General features: G+C 43.2%; 1 long non-coding RNA gene across 1 annotated transcript in view; it reads left to right on the top strand.

Annotated features, from left to right (window-relative positions):
• Positions 1 to 229: 229 nt before the first annotated feature.
• The window catches only part of LOC136144066 (uncharacterized), a 30337-nt gene continuing 17832 nt past the window's right edge, over positions 230 to 12734 (top strand). Inside the window, exons 1-2 of the long non-coding RNA XR_010658471.1 lie at positions 230 to 346; positions 1579 to 1655. This is a non-coding gene — a long non-coding RNA (uncharacterized lncRNA). The remainder of the gene's footprint in view (positions 347 to 1578; positions 1656 to 12734) is intronic.

The following is a 12734-nucleotide window of genomic DNA, read 5'->3' on the forward strand; positions in this document are numbered from 1 at the left end:
CACCCGGTTTCCTGGTCCTCCTTCAAGTTGCTACTTTGCTGGTAAGAGCTCATTTCCTGGGAGTCCAAATAATTAAGTTTCACCTGTGCTATGTACTCCATAATTACATTATTTTTGTTAATTATGCTTGATGACAAAGTTATCGAAATTCAACTTGATCAAAAGTAAAATAAAATCTGGAAGCAAATGCCTGTTGCTGTACCACCACAGCCGTTTATACATGTTACAGGACACTTTGCACTTCCTGGAGGAAGGAACTAGACTCTTCTTCAAAGTGACGCTGACAGTTGGCTACATTGGAACCAAATGGTGAATGTCATGGAAATATGGGAGCTCCTATGTATGAGTAAGTGTGACTAGGGGTCATCACCACACAACTGGAGGGTGGGCAGTGACAGGCCAGCATCTGAGGATGACGGGGAAAATGTTTGCAGCAATGATGCTCAGTGAAGCTGAGGGCAGTTTCCACTTGACTTCACCTCCTTCTCCCCTGCCCAACTCTCTCTCTGCTTCTGCTCTGCTTCCATCTGCTCCTGCCCTTCCTCTCTCTCCTCCTTCTTCAGCTTGTGCCTCTGCTGCTTCTCCTCCTCCTCCTCTTTCCTCTGCTTCCCACTTTGCCTTTCCTCCCATAATAGGCCTTCATTCAACATATCTTGACTTGATGTGAACTGAAGGCATCTGTATCAACTAAATTTTTCTCTCCCTTGAAATTGAGAGAAAGTTGCTTGATGCATGATCAAGTTAAATTTTGATGACTTTGTCATCAAGCAAGTTGAGCATCAAGGAAGTTGAGACAGGAGATTTAACAGTAGCGCAAGCTTTTGGATATCTGCCAGATGAGAAACATTTGAAGACCCTGAAGTTTTGGTCAAGGACATGAGTACCCATTTGTGCTTAGGTTCTGCCTGTAGAATTTCCATGGGACTTGTTTGCATCTGAGCTCTCTGGTATTAACAGGAAGAACATACAAGAGTAAAATTTCCTTCAAAAGGGCACAAGATAATATGGTGAAGGCTTTTAGTATTTTCCAAAGGAAGTCATTTTTCTGGTCATGGTCTGCTGGGCATTCTCATTGGCTGGTTGACCCTCAGAAACCTTTTTTAAAAAACTTATTTAATTTATAAAATTTTATTTTTTAACACCAAAGACATTTTGTACTGGAGTATATCTGATTAACGATGCTGTGATGGTTTCAGGTGAACAATGAAGAAACCTAACATTAACCGACGACTCTCCTTACTCTACATTGATTCTCCCACTTCCCATCACTTGAGGGTGACCAACCCCACTAGAAGATCTTTTCAATGTAGGAAATGGCAGTGTCCATTTCAAATGATAAGTCCTAAGAATTGACTCTAAACACAGGCAGCGTGGGGAGTATGATTTGAACAATGCATTGTAAGATGCATGGGGACCCTACCCCATATCTTGCTGCTAATTCGCCTTCCCCAGGGTCTGAGATTCCATAGCTGAACATTCTTTTGTGTGTCTGCTCTCATCACTAACATCTAGATGAAATTGCCTGTTCAAGTAATTCTTACAAGGGTGATGTGAACTCATTACCACTTTTTTCTCCAGGCACTCAGAGACCTCTAAGTCCTTATGGAAGGTGTGATATTGAGGAGAAAGGAAGTAACACCAGTGTGAGTTAAAAGGTAAGTTACTCCCGACAGAGTACAGGCTTTACCTGCTGTACAGTTCAGGGAGTGTTGACTTTTAGCTGGGATGCTGCCTGGGTACCAGGAGTCTTGCCCATTGGAGGGAGCCCCTACTCAAAGACCAATTAATATTTTTGTGCTTCTAGGTCAAGGTGTTCCCAGTCTTGGAACACTGGGATGTGGTTCTCTGCAAAATATTGCTGTTGTCAAGCTGTCTGCCTTTGAGATTACATAGGACAACAGGGAGCTTTTTGCTTATTATCTTTCAAAGCATCCAGCATTAAAGACACTCCATCAGAAGCAGTGAACCATTTAGTGCCGCTGTCTTACCCCTGTGACTCACTAGGGGACCCAGCCTGGGTACTTTATTACCTTCTATGCAGATATATTGAAATGAGATGCTTATCACCCTAGGTACATATGCTTGTTCACTCTCTGGGCTGGAATTGTCTTCCTAAGGGTCATAAGGGAACAATTTTTCTCTCTTAATGCTCCCAGATTTGCAAGATTTTAATTCTACATGGCTTTATGACATGTATTTAGCTTAAAGGCAGGTAAAACAAATAAAAAAAAAAAAACTTGCACCACTAGAGAAGAATGGAAAAAGCATTAAAATATAAGCAGACAATTTACAATGTAGGAAGAAGAGTAGAATTTCTTTTGTTGCTGATGGCCTATGTAGTACTTCTTTGAATGTCCCTTTCTATGGACTGAAGCAATTGCTCATTTGTACTGAGGAAAGGTGCTTCAGATTAATTTTGGAAACTTCAATACCGTACTGTGATAAATTTTAATTATTTCACTTCCTGCTTGGTATATTAATGTTGTGATTACCCTTGAAAGTGTATTACCAATGATGATTTATGCAAAACCCAGCTAGCTCCACAGCTCCGTCAGTTTCAATTAAGACCAGCCACAGAGGAAGTGGGCTGTGGTCGTGTTGGCTGCAGACCATCATTATGCTCACAAGCAGGTACGGTCCGTTTGCTTAAAGCATTACCTTTGTTTATCCTTCTGGAACCATCTCTTCCATGGGACGACTAACCACTGAGAGAGGAAACTGTATGTAGTAATTTGGTCTGCTGGCCTTGGATCCAAACTGAATCTAGCCAGGAAAATGAATTTTATCTCTGCTTCTCTGCTTATATAGGACATTTTAGGCCAATTTTTCCCTCTTTTGAACTGTTCAAGGACTGAACTGGCCAAAGAAGCTATTGCAAAGTTATCATTTTCTGATTTCCAGGAACAGGGTTTGGTCAGCCTCCGGAAACTGTGGTCATCTGGAGTTAATCATAAAGTACGTCCTCCTTCTCAAATGAAACACTGTTTTCAGAGCTCATTTATCTCGATGACTTCGACTATTGAGAGGTCAGGAGGTTTTCCCTGGTGCGTCCCTGGTACCCAGTCCTTCTAATGACTAATTTGGCTGCCTAGTTATTGAAATCTCTTGTCTACCTGGCAGCCCTTCCTAAATCTATTCCAAACCATGTCACTGAGGTCGCCTGCCAGGTCTGGGAGGCACTCTTCCTTCTGAGTACTAGAGAGATGGGCCGCCAGACCTGATTTCCATGGCAGTTTCATTTTAATCACATTTGGAAATTCTTGACTACAGGCTGTGCATTTAGGAAATCAAGGGAGCCCATACCTGCCAAGTGAGAGCTCTCCTGACAGCCTGCCAGGAACGGGACCTGATCCGCAGCAAAGAAAGGAAGTGCGTCCACCTTCTGAGATCCAGGGCCAGATGGCACCTTAGAATCACGGCTGGGAGGCCACCAGCTCTTCCAGGGCTCACATTGCATTTACATTTAAAGTTTCTCAGTTGTGTCTGACTGTGACCCCAGTCCATGGAATTCTCCAGGCCAGAACACTGGAGTGGGTAGCCTTTCCCTTCTCCAGGGGATCTTCCCAACCCAGGGATCAAACCCAGGTTTCCCGCTTTGCAGGCAGATTCTTTACCAACTGAGCCACCAGGGAAGCCAAAAATCGGACGCTTGTAGTTTGTTTCCTCCTGCCACTTGTGAGAGAGATAAAAAATGTCTGACACTTGCAGCCTATTTCCTCCATTTGGTGACCCCTAAATCCCATGGACGGAGGAGCCTGGTAGGCTGCAGTCCATGGGGTCGCCAAGTGTCGGACAGAACTGAGCGACTTCACTTTCACTTTTCACTTTCATTCATTGGAGAAGGAAATGGCAACCCACTCCAGTGTTCTTGCCTGGAGAATCCCAGGGATGGGGTCACACAGAGTCGGACACAACTGAAGTGACTTAGCAGTAGCAGCAGCCTTCCTGCCTGTTACCCTCTCATTTCCCCCTTTTCTTTTAGGAGAAATCTGTTGCCTAGAGAAAGGGGCATTGTTTTCATTCTTCCGAGCTGATCAGGGGTGTTGTCCCTAAATTGGTGAGGCAACATATTCTCCTAATCCTCAGGGCTCACGTGTGGTCTCCAGTTGACCCTTCTTTCCAGTGTCATCTCCTTCCCTCTCCCACCAGAGCCTTCCCAAATCCAGACTTTAGCACTCACTCCTCTCTCCACCTGAAAACCTCTGCCTGTGTGTTTTGAATGGGCAGTCTTTGTGTGTGAGTTTTTTTTAAGCCCTCCAAGTCTTTGCCTGAGTATTTCTTCCTCTGAGGTCTTTGGCTACTCCACTATCCCCCATCCTATCTTGTTTATTTCCTTTATGGCATCTCTCGTGATACGGCAGTTTACTTCTCTCTTGTCTGACCCTCCTGCTGCAATGCGATAAGCTCCACGAGGGCTTTTTCACCGCGGCCTCCCCAGCACAAATCACAGAGTCTGGATGAAGTGTCACAATTCAGAGCCCTGTAATCAAGAAGGTGACATTCCAATCTAGCTATGATTCCCATTCGCTCCTATTCAACAGGCATTTATTTATTTATGACTATATGATCCACTCACTAAAAGGTAATTTTCAAGGCAGGTTCTTAAAAAGACTATTTATGGAAGGCAAAGTCTTGCTGTGCTCAGTGGAGACTGAGTTAAGATCCACTGTTCGCTTTTGGGGGGGTTGGGTGGCGGGTGCTGTTTGTACTCAGGAGGAGAAGAGCCATTAGTTAGTGTGATAAAGGGTAAAGTCCTCCCTCCCCCATCTGGCATTGCTTCCCTGTATGCTCTGTCTTGGCATGTTCTAGTGACTGCCAGCCTCTTCCCAGGGGCAACTAGGCCAGGGGAATAAGCCCCAGCGATGAGCATTGACAGGGAACTTCCCTGGTGGTCCAGTGGTTAAGACTCTGCACTTCCAATGCAGGGGACGTGGGTTCAGTCCCTGGTCAGGGAAGTAAGATCCCACATGCTGTGAGGTGCAGCTAAAACAAAAAAAAGTTGACAAAATAGTTTAATCTCATTCTCCCTCCAAATGCTAACTGGTACCTCCCTTATGGGTCTTCCTTGGTAGCTCGGCTGGTAAAGAATCCAGCTGAAATGCAGGAAACCCTGGTTCGATTCCTGTGTCAGGAAGATACCCTGGAGAAGTGATAGGCTACCCACTCCAGTATTTTCGGGCTTCTCTCGTAGCTCAGATGGTAAAGAATCCACCTGCAGTGGGAGAGACCTGGGTTTGATCCCTGGGTTGGGAAGATCCCCTGGAGGAGGGCATGGCAACCCACTCCAGTATTCTTGCCTAGAGAACCCCATGGACAGAGGAGCCTGGTGGGCTGCAGTCCATGGGGTCACAAAGAGTGGGACCTGACTAAGCACAGCACAGCACCATCCTTATAATTTGTCTCTCTTAACTGCCTCTTTTGTTGAAATTGAGTTGCAATATAGTCTATTTTTCTCTTTCTGTATCTGTAACTACCGTGCAACTTTCTTCTGACTTTCCAGCCTAATCCTACACATTTCTGTGATACTCTTGCCCTTAACTCTGACTTCTAATCTCTCTCCTGATCTGGTTCTTCCCTGTAATGCTGTCAGGCCCCTGCTGAAGTTCTCTGTTCTTGTCTGGGAAGCAGAAACTGAGGTGCAGCTGTCTCCAGTGTTCCTTCCTCTGCCCCGACTGGCCTGATCAGAAGCCCCTTCCTGGTATAGTAGCTGCAGTGTCCCCTGTGCAAAGGGACAATGCTTGGGGCCTACAGGGGCCTTAAGGACATCCGTTTTGTCATCAGACAGATGTTACAATTCTGGTCTCATTTTTTCTAGCTTTATAATATGATGCAAGTCACAACTGGTTTGACCTTTGATTTCCAGTAAAATTGAAATAATAAAACCTCATGATTATTATTCTGAGAATTAAATGTATAATGTACAATGGACTGGGCATAAGTCTGGCACACAGAACACAGAAGCTCAATCCAGCTATTTCTTCAGAACAGTGTAGGGGGGTTCTTCACTCTCAAATAAGGAAAGCCTAAAAACACATCATTAGCTATTTCTTCTTTGGAAAAAGTGTTCCATTTGCGATCCTTGACAGAAATGAATAAACTCTGAGGCCATTGTATCCATCAGGGTTTTATAGGAAGTAGATGGCATACTCAAGAAGTTTTAACTAAAGAGATTTGAATAAAAGGTATGGGCAGAATCGAAGGAACTCATAAAAGACGAGGAAGCACTCAGGGCCCAATAGCAGGAAAAATAAAACAGTGCAATTTCAATGGTAGAAAATAATCTAGAATAAAATTGCAGCTCATTTTTGAGCTCCTGCCCTGTATTAAGTTATGTGCTAGGCTAGCTGATAGGTTCACAAGAGCTTAGAGTCAAGTTCAGGGTAGAGTACACACAAACTGTTAACCACTGTGGTGCTTATACGTTAGCTTGCATCAGAAACAGTGGTTGGACTTCATAAAATGCAGACTGCTGGGACCCAGCCCCAGAATCTCTGATTCAGTGGGTTTGGGGTGAGGCTGAGAAGTTGCATTTACAATAAATTCTCAAGTGATGCTGATGCTGCTGGTCCAGGCCAATGCTTGCAGAATCATGGAACTATGATGGTGTAACAGGAAAATAAACACAACTCCCCCCTAGAGTTTGGGGGGCAAATGCCTCAAATTCAGAGAACAGTAAGTGGCAGGCCACCTATGCAGAAGAAGCTAAGTGTGTGAAAAATAATTTCTGTAGCTACTCTGTCTTCAAAGTGGTAGAGCAAAACTTCCCACTATGTGAGCTTAACATAGTGACTTCCTTCGAAAGGGTACAGTGTTGAAAGAGGGAAATACAAAGAGTAACTTTCCAGTGGAGAAACTGAACAAACACTACCTCAGCCAGTTGGTCAAGGTCAATATCAACAGTAAAAATTAATGCAGATAGTAAGTACGCTTGATACAATGTGATGAGAACAGCAGTTTACATGTGTGGTCTTCTTCCTTAAAACCTAGTGTATAACTTTAGTGTAATATGAAATGTTCTCAATTAGGGACATTCTACCAGATAACCTGATTAGTACACCTTAAAACTAGCAAGCTCATCAAAACCAAGTTTGAGAGCCTTTCACAGCTAAAGGAGTCCTGAGGTGACACGAGGCCAGACATTGGCAGATGGATTCTTTACCACTGCACCACTTGGGAAGCACCCTCCCCACCAAATAATGAACTGAATAAAGTATGAAAGTGAAAGTGAAGTCGCTCAGTTGTGTCTGACTCTTTGCAACCCCATGTACTGTAGCCTACCAGGCTCCTCTGTCCGTGGGATTTTCCAGGCAAGAGTACTGGGGTGGGTTGCCATTTTATTCTCCAGGGGATCTTCCTGACCCAGGGACTGAACCCTGGTCTTCTGCCTTACGGGCAGACGCTTTACCATCTGAGCCACCAGGGAAGTTCCGAATAAAGTATAGACACCAGTTAATAATAAAGTATAAATATTAGATCATTAGTTGTGTCAAATGTACCACGCTGATATAAGAGGCTAACAATAAGGGCAACTAGGTGTGAGGTACATGGGAGCTCTCTTATTATCTTGATAACTTTTCTGTAAATCTAAAAATATTCTAAAATCATACAACCCAGCAATCCCACTGCTGGGCATACACACTGAGGAAACCAGAATTGAAAGAGTACGTGTACCCCAATGTTCATCACAGCACTGTTTACAATAGCTAGGACACGGAAGCAACCTAGATGTCCATTGGGAGACGAATGGATAATAAAGTTGTGGTACATAAGACCAACCTAGACAGCATATTAAAAAGCAGAGACATTACTTTGCCAACAAAGGTCCATCTAGTCAAGGCTATGGTTTTCCAGTAGTCATGTATGGATGTGAGAGTTGGACTATAATGAAAGCTGAGCACCGAAGAATTGATGCTTTTGAACTGTGGTGTCGGAGAAGACTCTTGAGAGTCCCTTGGATTGCAAGGAGATCCAACCAGTCCATCCTAAAGGAGATCAGTCCTGGGTGTTCTTTGGAGGGACTGGTGTTGAAGCTGAGACTCCAATACTTGGGCCACCTGATGTGGAGAGCTGACTCATTCGAAAGACCGTGATGCTGGGAGGGATTGAGGACAGGAGGAGAAGGGGACGACAGAGGATGAGATGGTTGGATGGTATCACCGACACAATGGACATGGGTTTGGGTGGACTCCGGGAGTTGGTGATGGACAGGGAGGCCTGGCATGCTGCGGTTCATGGGGCTGCAAAGAGTCATACACGACTGAGTGACTGAACTGAACTGAACTGAACATATACACAATGGACTATTACTCAGCCATTAAAAAGAATGCATTTGAATCAGTTCTAATGAGGTGGATGAAACTGGAGCCTATTATACAGAGTGAAGTAAGTCAGAAATAAAAACACCAATACAGTATATCAATGCATATATATGGAATTTAGAAAGATGGTAATGACAATCCTATATGCAAGACAGCAAGAGACATAGATATAAACAGACTTTTGGACTCTGTGGGAGAAGGTGAGTGTGGGATGTTTTGAGAGAATAGCATTGAAACATGTATATTACCATATGTGAAACAAATCACCAGTCCAAGTTTGATGCATGAAACAGGGCACTCAAAGCTGGTGCACTGGGACAACTCAGAGCGATGGGATGGGGAGGGATGTGGGATGGGAGGGAGGTTCAGGATGGGGACACATGTACACCGTGACTGATTCATGTCAAATGTGTGGCAAAAACAACCACAATATTGTAAGGTAATTAGCCTCCAATTAAAATTAATTAATTAATTAAAAAAAACATATTTTGCAACCTATAAAAAAAAGTTGGGGACGTCCGTGGAGGTTCAGTGGTGAAGACTCCATGCTCCCAATGCAGGGGGTACAGGTTTGGCCCCTAGTTAGGGAACCATGCCCCGTGGCATGGTCAAAAGAATGAAAATTTTTTTAAATAAAATTAAATTATGTTTGTTTTGAAAAAAACTCCTGTGGAATTGAATATCTTTGAGGCAAGATGACCATCAGAAAAGTACCCCACTGGGTGGATGGCCAGAAGCTGAGGTGAAGGGATCATTCATGGCCAGCTGGGAGAAGTTAACTTGTTCAGGAGATGACAGTAACATGGCCCAGGTGGCAGAGGACAAGTAGAGAGATTTTCTGAAGACCACCTCCCTGCCAATCCCTGCAAAATAAAGAGACAACCTGTGGTCACTGGGCATGCACAACTGGCCTTGACCCAGCATACTACCACATTAGCCATGTGAAATGTGAATTTTCCACTAAACTCACTAATGTCACCCTCAGTTCCCTGTGCTTTCTATTGAATAACTGACAGAATCAATGATCGATAGTAGATCTGTCTACACTTTACGTTTCTGCAAGCCTACATCATCAGTTAGTACCTGAGAATGCTATAAAAACTATAGGGTCACTCCTAGATTACCCAAGGGAACAGAGGGGGAGAAAAAAAAAATCTATTCAAAAGTGCAAGTTTAAAAGGCAGTAATGACCAAAAATACTCAAGTTACTTTCTGCTTGTATCCTAATGTGTTCAGATTGTTCAAATAATTCTTTACAATTCATTGTGCTATGTTTTGTTGAAGATATACATGTAAGAAGGGTAGAAGAATTATAGAGACAGCAGTGGATTAGAGTGATGAAAAGAGTTTTCCACATGAAAAGTCCACTCAGGAGGGCTGCATTAAAGCAAAAAAGAGGAGTTTCCAGGCTGCAAGTCTATGTGCACATAGGCGAACACACATACACAGACACACACACTCCACAGGAGAACACAGGAACTAAGGGAGGACCATGATCAGCAGACACGTGGTGGTACAGCATGTATTACCCAGGGTGTACACGGGGGCGGGGGATGGCATTCAATACAACTGGAGGCTGAAAATATATATATGTTACCTGTTCCTTGTTAGGGAGTGACTTGTGGTAAAGAGTCTACAATAACTAGTCCAAGATAAGGTTGATGTGGATTTCTCATGGGGAAGACGAGGAGATGGGTCAAGTCGACATTTCTTGAGTACAATTAATTCATCCTGGAGATCTTAGGATGTGGGGTATAAGGGAGACACAGAAATCAGAGCTGCCTCTCAGTTTGAAGATCTGATGCTATTCATTAATGATACCAAAAACTAGTATGGGGAAATCAGTTAGGAGAGCAGGTCAAATGTGGGTCAGTGTGTGTTTCAGAGTGGTCAGCTCAGTTTGAGATTTTTATGAGACATCCAGAAAAATGATTCTGTCATGCAGAGTGTGAATTAATTTATTAGTCGTTATATGCTTTCTTGCAATCCTAGATAAAATGCGCCTTCCTCTCAACTCTGCTTTGACACCTCTTTATTTGTATTTTTCTGTGGTCCCTCATCTCTCTCCAAAGCATAATTGTTCATGCCTTTCTGTGTATCATCGATACTGAAAAAACCTCAAATGTAGCACTTAAATCAGTGTCAGTGGTTCCTGTCGGCTTCCCCGCAGTAAAGAGCTGTTTGCAGCAAGGAGCTAACTTTGAGCCCTTCACTGAACCTGGAACACATGAGGTACTCAATAGATATTGTTGAATAAATGAGTGAGGAGATTTGGCTTCCTGTGAAACAAGAAGGTCCTCTGTGGTGTGAGAGCATGAAGAGTGGAAGAGGAAAAGGGAATGAAGTCGAGAGACGATGAAGGATAAAGTGAGGCTGAAGGATGGGCCTGGCAGCTCTTGGGTGTGCTATCAGAGCAGGTGGGATGCTGGTGGTGAGCGGCACTCTCAGTGCCCTAGTCTTGTTTGATGTCCCCACTGTTTCCTGGTTACTCTTTAAAAAAAAAGATTAGTTTATTTTTGGCTGTGCTTGGTCTTCCTTGCTGTGTGAGGGCTTTCTCTAGTTGTGGAGAACAGAGCCTACTCTCTAGTTGTGGAGCAAGTGCCTCTCATTGCCATGGCTTGTCTTGATGGGAACTCAGGCTTGAGTAGTTGTGGTGCATGGGCTTAGCTGCTCCATGGAGTGAGGGCTCTTCCTGGACCAGGGGTGGAACCTGTGTCTCCTGCATTGGCAGGCAGATTCTTTACCACTGAGCCACCAGGGAAGCCCAGCTTCCTGGTTACTCTTGATGAAGGACACAGGGCCAGTGTGACAGTGTATGGAGGGGTGGACACATGGTCTTTTGGGGGGCACCTTCAGTGAGACCCGGTGTGTCATCTGGTATTTGAGCCACACTGTTTTTCGGCATCTAGGGCAGGTTAACTTTCTTCAGCTCCGTTTTCTATACATCAGAGCTCTGCTGAATGAGTGGAGCCTAGCACAATGTGAGTGCCAGCCATACACATGATTTAAATGGAACCAATTTTCTCCTCACTCAAAATTCCCCCGAGGAAGGAATCAAATGATTTCATTGGCTGGGAATTTATAGTTCTCAAAGAGCTATAAATGAACAAAATGAATAGGAATGGTGTTCATGGGAAGTAGGCACATAGATAGTTTAAACTTTTAGTTGTAACGGTCTTTTAAGAATGCAAATTGTTCTTTAACAGATGTACACTTAAGTGCCTGAGATCTAAGTAAGACCTTATGCAGAAATGAAGAAAATGGCCAAAAGGCCCTGCCTGCCTTCAATAGAAATATCTCCAAATAAGCCAAAAATTTTTTGAACTAATATCTAACAAAGCAAAATTTACCTTATAATTCACAGGCAGTTGATTTCCTATAACTCTAGTTCCTAATATACTGATATTATACTGCTATATTAAAGATATTTAATACTTAGGGATATGGTCAACACACGTTGCTCTGAATAGAGCATTTTGTGCTCTACTTAGAATTTGTATTATTAGTTATTCACTCCATCCAAAGAGTATCTACTGCTGGGGAGATGGAACAGAGATAATATATATGTCTTTTCTACCCAACATGAAGTACAATTTGAATCAATTTCTTTTATACAAACAATGCTAAAGCAACCTAAGAGAGAGAATTGTGTACTTGGCATTGCTTGAAACAACAAAAAGGGACTAAAGTGGTGTCACAATGTGGAGCAAAGACTAACCTTCTGTCTGATAATCCAGCCTGGGGGCTTAGAGCTCTAGGCTGGGGGCTCTTGGAGGCTTAAAGAAGACTGTATTTTCTGTAAAGAGCTTGCCTTTGAATGGACAGTGGGAAAGATGACATGTAAAATAAAACCATAGGAAATATGAAGATTCAGGATACTAACACCTTGAAGAAAAAGATAACCTTATGCAATGAGTCGATAACTCTATGCATTCCTTAACTCTTATAACCTTTCTTCTCTTAGCTAGAAACAGCTCAGCTTCTCTTGGACAATCAGCTCAGTAACATTTTCTCCAATCACTGTCAGAGACCTACAGTCAAGCCAAGCCTGAGTATAGATTGTCAAGTAGGTACAGAACCCACTATGGGTGGAGACCCTTGTTTCCCTTCTCCATCTTTACCACCAGTAACCCAGCTAGAGAACTAACATTTTTGAGATCTTGCTATTTTACTACATACCAGGCATGGTGAAAGGCCTTTTTTCCTCATACTCTTTTCCCTCCAGTTAAGACCTGTTTTTAGAGGAGGATCTAATGTATTTAATTAGTTGATTAATAATTAATAATAAGTAAACAAATGAGAAGTCATGTTTAGGGTGACTATTATATTTCCATTTTAATAAGACTTGACCTTGAGCACTGTGGACAAGACTAGAGTCTTGGGGAAATGGCAAGATTATCAAGTGAGTTATAGGGG

Source organism: Muntiacus reevesi, chromosome 11 (genome assembly GCF_963930625.1).
Source record: "Muntiacus reevesi chromosome 11, mMunRee1.1, whole genome shotgun sequence".
Classification (NCBI taxonomy): Eukaryota; Metazoa; Chordata; class Mammalia; order Artiodactyla; family Cervidae; genus Muntiacus; species Muntiacus reevesi.